Source organism: Acomys minous (assembly GCF_964271855.1).
Source record: "Acomys minous genome assembly, chromosome: 6".
Classification (NCBI taxonomy): Eukaryota; Metazoa; Chordata; class Mammalia; order Rodentia; family Muridae; genus Acomys; species Acomys minous.
The window spans coordinates 55,779,805-55,787,481 of NC_140487.1; positions in this window are offsets into that span (position 1 = coordinate 55,779,805).

Genomic DNA, 7,677 nt, shown 5'->3' on the forward strand with positions numbered 1-7,677 from the left:
GTGGAGCCCTGGGTATCCTAGACTTGCTTTGTAGACCAGGCTGGCCTCAAACTCACAGTGATCTACCCGCCTCTGCCTCCCGAGTGCTGGGCTTTATAGGCATGCACCACCACGCCCACCAATATACATAATATTTAATGGCATTTGTGTTAAGGTTTTGTGGTGTGGAGTTTTCCATGGTGGCATCATGTCAGGACTTGAGAAGTTTCAGGGTTTGGCGCATTTTGGATTTTTGGATGTTCCAAATTGGAGACTCTTGGCCAGTATTTCAAAAGAAGGCTTCAAAGGACATCTTCCAGCATTCTGTTACTTTATGTTCAACATATTCTCGTTTTGCCGTTCTCTCCCACAAAGCATATGGTTCCTTCACAGTTCCAGAACTTCCACGTGAGGCAGAGACGCTGCAGGCATTGGGCACTGCTGCTTCCGGTTTCTCAGAATTTCTTCTCTCTTCTCATCGCACAATGTGTCACAAGAGGGCATCTCCACATCTCCAACTCTTAGATGCTATTCATATCCACTTATCACTAGCACAGTGGGGGTGGGCCGGGAAGGGGCACTGGAGAGATGGCTCAGCAGTTAAGAGCACTCTCTGCTCTTCCAGAGGTCCTGAGTTCAATTCCCAGCAACCTCGTGGTGGCTTACAACCATCTATCTATAATATGATCTAGTGCCCTCTTCTGGCCTGCAGGTGTACATGCAGCCAGAGCACTGTATACATAATGAATAAATAAATCTTAAAAACGGACAAACAAACAAACACTAGCATGGCATTAGGGGTAAGGCTGGAAGGCAGATCTAATCATTCATAGGCGTCGATCCAGGAGAGGGTATATGACCCAAACTGGGACAAGTAGGGTCCTTCCTGGAGATATTTATATGGAATTGAGAACCGCTCTGGCTGTCCTGGAACTCACTCTGTAGACCAGGCTGGCCTTGAACTCACAGAGATCCGCCTGCCTCTGCCTCCTGAGTGCTGGGATTAAAGGTGTGTGCCACCACTGCCTGGCTTTGCCAGATTTCTTATGGAAGACGGTAAACAGTAGAAATTCATCCTGGGTCTAATGTGGAGCAGAGCCTCACAAGCCACTCAGATAAAATGAAGCACAGAACGCCATGGTATTTATTGGTGACAAGATGGCCCATCAAGTAAAGGCTCTGGCCACCAGGCCTGAGACCCTGAATTTGACCCCAGGCCCCACAGAGTAGAAAGAGAGAGCAGATTCCTGAAAGTCGCCCTGTGACCTGCGCACACACAAAATTAATAGATTAAACAGGCAAACGTAGTGACAAGGTAAACAAGATAGACAGGTGCCCATAATAAGGAAGGCTTGAGCTTCTCCAGCCTTGGGCTGATGATGCTCAGAGGCACTAAGAGTTAGAGAGGCTCCGTGTGGCTTACAGGTGACAAAACCTAAAACTCAGATGTCAAAATTGCCTCAGCAGTTAGCACGCTGAGGCAGAAGGATCACAAGTTTCAGGTTAGCTTGGATTACATAGCGATGCCCCGCTCACAAAAAGAAGTAGCAGAAGCTCTTGGCTGGGCTGTGGCTCGGTGGTAGAGTGTGCATCTGGGATACATACTGCCTCGGTTTCAATCCCCAGCGCTGGGGAGTGGAGAGCTGGGGGGAAGAGATGGAAATTTGCAGGACAGATGTAACAGGAAGAGTCTGTTTATATAAAGTTCAAGCATGCAGGATACTCCTGAGCTTGGCATTTCCCGAACTGTGGGGGTGGGGGGGGGGAGCTGCGTGCAAACAGGCTAAGAGACTAGGCTGGTAGAAGAGGTTTATCTGGGTTCATTGAAAAGCTTTGCAAGATTGAGGGTGACAAGTGGGGTGCTTCGTGGTGAGAGTGGAAGGGTACTGAGGCAGCTGCAATACCCATGTTTCAATAGTGCCACCATGTGGCTATGATACCGGAACAGTTTGGCCCCTGCCCAATGTGCCACTTTAGTTAACAGAGCTGAGTTTTGGGGTGTTCTCTTCTGGAGGTAATTATAAGGAGAGACGATCAATCACGGTCATGCGGTCCCTGAGGTGCTTGCGTTTCTTATACTGGGAGATGGGGGGACGGTGGTGTACAGAGGAGGATCGGAAAGGGGGTTACTAAGGAGATAGGCATGGTTTTGGTATCTTAGAATCACAGCATCGTTTTGTCCCCCAGGACTGGAGAAGCAGGGCTTAGGAGCGATAGTATGCTAGAGTTGGCTTGTACCAAGTTGCAAGAGCTGGTTATAAAATTTTAGGAATTTTGCAAGCTCGTTGTTAAACAAAGCCCTCAAGAAAAATAAAACACACATGTCAGATTTAATGACAGCACATTTATGGAGGGAAGCGTGCAGACTGGGATGCAGCTCCGTTTGTCAAATCGTAATTCACTGCAGCCGTGTGTTGGCCACAGAAACAGGAGTCTGGCAAAAAACAAAACAAAACAAAACAAAACAAAAAACCAAAAAAAACAAAAACAAAAAAAACCAAGTGTGTTCTATAAGAAGCTTTATATGTATCCTTTAGATATAAAAAGTATTTTAGAATTTATTTGTAAATCATCTGCCATACACGTTTACATTATAAAATTTTTAATAAGCTTACATATATAAAACCAAACAGATACATAGGCATATATGCATATGCTTTTTATGAAGGGAGGGTCACCTTAACACTTACTATCCCATTCCCACTTCTAGGTCCTGTTTATGCTGAATTGCTAATAATGCAACATAACAAGCAAATCAAATGAAAATAAATGAAATGATAACAACATCATATGAATAATAAACGATTCCACCCCCACTCAGACTCAATTCCAGGCTTAGCAGGGTTCCATCCCGAGTCATGCTGCATCAGAGCGGTTTAAAGGAGAATGTCCCTCAGAAGAAGCTCAGATATTTGAGTATTTGGTCCTCAGTTGGCGCTGTTTGGGAAGGCCACGTCAGTATGGCCTTGCGGGAGGAAGCGTGTCACTGGAGGTTTGGCTTTCAGATTAAAAGCCTCAAACCACTCCCGGTTCCTTGTCTCTGCTCCATGCTAGTGGTCCAAAGTGTGCGTCCTCAGCTTTCTGCTCCTTTTGCCCTGCCTGCCGCTTGCTCCTGAGTCTATCCACGAAGGCCAAAAGCCACTTCTTACGTACGCTGCCTTGGTCATGGTATTTTATCGCTGCTATGGAAAAGTTAGTTTTGTGCATAGTGTTTAGTTAGAGAAGCTAACTGGAACAGCGTCTATTTAGCAAAACAACAGGAGTAGATTCCCCCTTGGACCTATGATATCTCTCTCTCTCTCTCTCTCTCTCTCTCTCTCTCTCTCTCTCTCTCTCGATCTCTCTCTCTCTCTCTCTCTTTCCCCTCCCTTCACAAAGCATACAGACACACCTCCACACAATACCATCCCTGTGTATGGATTTTATTGTATTGGGGCCTAGGGTGGCAGGCATCAGTAATGGAAGGAAGGCAGCAGCCTGGTGAGAAGCCTCCTGGACTGACCTTAGTAAAATACATTAAAATTATTTAAATAATTTTATTTGTTTTTCTACGTTCTTTTAAAATGTAACTTCTGAGCCGGGCAGTGGTGGTGCATGCCTTTAATCTCAGCATTTGGGAGGCAGTGGCAGGTGGATCTCTGAATTTGAGTCCAGCCTAGTCTACAGAGTAAGTTCCAGCATAGCTAGAGCTGTTACATGGAGAATCCCTGTCTCAAAAAACCAAAAAACAAACAAATAAACAAACAAACAACCCCACCCCCAAAAAACAAAAAGAAAGAAAAAGTAGCTTCTGAAGAGGTTTAAGTGGTGTATGCCTCTCATGTTTCTTTCCATAAGATGGTATTAGTTAGGCTGGTGAACATGGAGCTAGAGGCCGCAAAATTCCCAAAAGCAATTCTTACATCAGGGGAGGCTTCCTCAAGGTATTCAAAATTTAAGTTCTCTGGATTTGCTCAGAAGTGAGAGGACTTTATCCATTTCAGGCCAGTACATTCAAAGTCAGAGGTGCCTAAGAAGCAAGACTGAAGGTTGGGTGCGGTGGCACATGCCTTTAATCCCAGCACTCAGGAGGCAGAGGTAGGCGGATCTCCATGAGTTCGAGGCCAGCCTGGTCTACAAAGAGAGTTCCAGGACAGCCATGGCTATTACACAGAGAAATCCTGTCTCAAAAAACAAACAAAACAAAAGAAAACAAAATCCATGAGTCGCCGGGTGGTGGTGGCGCACACCTTTAATCCCAGCACTCGGGAGGCAGAGGCAGGTGGATCGCTGTGAGTTCGAGGCCAGCCCTGTCTACAAAGCGAGTTCAGGACATCCAAGGCTACACAAAGAAACTCTGTCTTGAAAAACCAAAAAACCAAAAACAAACAAACAAAATCCATGAGTCAAATAAGCCCACCAATTTTGAGTCATGAACACATTGTTTTTAATCATGAAGTGAGAATAATATTGATAACCAGTACTCAACTGAAATGGTGATGGAAATTTTGTATTTCTTCTTTTCTTTTTTTTTTCCAAGACAGGGTTTCTCTGTATAGTCTTGGCTGTCCTGGACTCGCTTTGTAGACCAGGCTGGCCTCGAACTCACAGAGATCTGCCTGCCTCTGCCTCCTGAGTGCTGGGATTACAGGCATGCACCACCACCGCCCTGCAATTTTTTTTTTTTTGCTGAAAGGTTTCCTCAAGCTTTAGTATCCTCTCAGACCTAAGTCTCTATAGTGGTTTGGATGACAGCAGCCTCTATAAGCTCATACATTTGAGTGCTTGGTCCTCAGTTAGCGGAACTGGGTTTGAAAAGGACCCGAAGCTGTGGCTTAGTTGGCGATGGCATGTCACTGGGAAGGGGATTTGAGTTTTCAAAAGCCCATGCCTGGCCCAGGGTCTCTCTCTGCCTGCTGTCTAGAATCGGGACGCGAAGCTCTTGGGTATTTATTCCAGCACCATGGCTGTGTGCTTCTTGCCATGATAACGGACTAACCCTCTAAAACTGTAAGCGAGCCCCTGGTAAACCGCGCTCATTTTATAAGAGTTGCCTTGGTTATGGCCTCTCCTCACAGCAATACACAGTAACTAAGCCAGTCTTCAGTGACCTCGTCACTGTCAGTACTCGCTAGGGAAGAAGCGTGTGACTATTGGTGTACAGGAGCCCCAGTATTCCTGACGTGGGCTTTCGTTCTTCCAAGGAGCATGGGATACTGGGAAATTGGTCTAAAGTGAAGAGGGGTGGGCTGGAGAGATGGCTCAGAGGTTAAGAGCACTGACTGCTCCTCCAAAGGTCCTGAGTTCAATTCCCAGCAACCACATGGTGGCTCAAAATCATCTATAATGTGATCTGACCTGCAGGTGTACATGCAGACAGACCACTGTATACATAATAAATAAATAAATAAATAAATCTAAAAAAAAAAAACAACAGTTGACCAAGTGCTGAGACAATGCTCTCTGCAGAGGTCACCATCTGACATGAATGTGCTCTGAAAGGGCCGCTGGGTCCCTGTGAGACACGGCGGAGATGACAGACTTTGGCTGGAAACAAGGAAGTTGGGAAAGCAGGAAAATGAGGCCCAGGAGCTTTGTTACAGCGCTGATTTTCTAGGAAACACTCCCTACAATCGATGGCTTCAGCCTGTGGCCAAACTGCCATGGTATGGGGACATTTGGCACGACTGTGTACCCGTAAGCTCCTTGAGTCAGCCATGCCCTTGGAAGGGTACCGTCTAACACTCAGTAGCATTTAGATTGTACTTTGGTTTGGATATTGAATATCCCCTAAAGGCCTATTATGAGTCAAAGGGTTGGTCCTCAGGGTGGTGACACAGGGAGGGAGTGAAACCTTTAAGTGGTGAGGCCTAGCGGATTTGCCTTAGGGAGCTGGGATGTGCTCTCAAAAGGAAAACAGGATCCAATTCATTCTCCCTTCTTCCCTCTTTTCATTCCCCCTCCTTTCTAGCCCCCCCCTTCCTCCCCACTTCAACTTCCGTCGGTTAAGTGGTTGCTCATTAGTACCTGTCAGTCTTGTCCATTACCCCCACCAGAGGCCAAACCCACGGCCCCTCACAGATCATATAGACCTTGAGCCTATAACAACGAGCTACAAACCCTTTCTCTAGATGACGTGGTTGCCTTGGATGTTTCACTGTAATAACGTGAAGCTGACCAATTCAGAATCAATCCCCTTTGACCAAAACAGGTGAGCTAGAGTACCTGACTAACTCAGCCTAAGAAAGGAAGGGTTAAATTTGCCTGGGTTTGAGGGGGTGAAGACAGGGCAGCACAATCTTCAGGCACCTGGTCACATTGCGTCTGCTTCCAGGAGGTAGATAGAGAAAGATGAGCCACTTCTGTCCTGCTCACTGACTCTTTTGTCATCGTCATCCCTATGCCCAACCCCATTCCCCCCCCATGCCCCCACCCCGACTCCCAGCCTGTGGCATGGTGCCACCAGTACTTTGAGTTTGTCTTCCCACCTCAATTAGCCTAATGTATATAATCCTTCACGAACACACCCAGAGATTCTAAGTCCCATCAATTTGACACAATGTCGCAATGGGTTTCACTATGTTGTTGTTGTAATGCCTTCTTTTCCATTTCCTGAGAGGTGGTAGTTATGGCTTAGAGCTCCAGCCTCAGATTCTTGGCTTTCCCTCAGAGAATGTGCCTTACATCTGTTCTACCACATCTCTGATCTCCTTTATCTGCATTTCCTCAGGAAAAACAATAAAAAGAAGAAAGAAAAACCACCACAGCATAGCACGCTTCATGCTTCACTTCTCTCTTTGTAACTGCTATCGTGTGTGTGTGTGTGTGTGTGTGTGTGTGTGTGTGTGTGTGTGTGGTGTATGCATGTGGATGTGGGGTGTGTACCCATGGGTGTGGATGTGGAGAGCAGAGGAGAGAACGTTGTGTGTTTTATATCAAGACAGGGTCTCTCATTGAACAGGAAGCCGGTTATTTCAGCTAGACGGGCTGGCCGTTATACAGTTTAGTGGAGAGAATCAGAACTTCAGAAGCCAAAGCCAGTGGGTGGTCTATGGAAAACTGGTGGCAATGTAGGTGTCTCAGAAGACAGCTGTTAGGGGAGGTTATGCAGGACAACCTCTAGAGAGTGTTTCTCAACCTGTGGACCATGACCCCTTTGGGTGGTCAAATGATGCTTTCACGGGGGTTGCCTATCAGATGTCATGCATATCACATATTTACATTATGATTCATAACTATAGCAAAATTACAGTTATGAAGCAATAATGAAAATGATTTTATGGTTGGGGGGTGGTCACCAAAACTGGGTTGCAGCATTAGGAAGATTAAGAACCACTGCTGTAGAACTAGAGAGATGGTTTAGGTGTTAAGGGTTAGGCTCACAACCAAAAATATAAGCACCACTGCTCTGGAGAGATCAGTGGAAGAACGTGACCTGGCGCTTACAGGTTTCAGTATGGAGGGCAGACATTGGTTAAACAAGATCCAAGGTCAGATGCCCGAAAAGGGAGTAGAGATGTCTGGCCTCATAGTCACATTGGTTCTCTAAGCTAAACCAGAAAGTTCATTGACAAATGAAAGAACCAAAAATCCACTATAAGCACTAGGTCAAGTTTCTTTCTTTCTTTCTTTCTTTCTTTCTTTCTTTCTTTTCTTTCTTTCTTTCTTTTTTTCGGTTTTTCAAGACAGGGTTTCTCTGTGTATGTAGCCTTGGCTGTC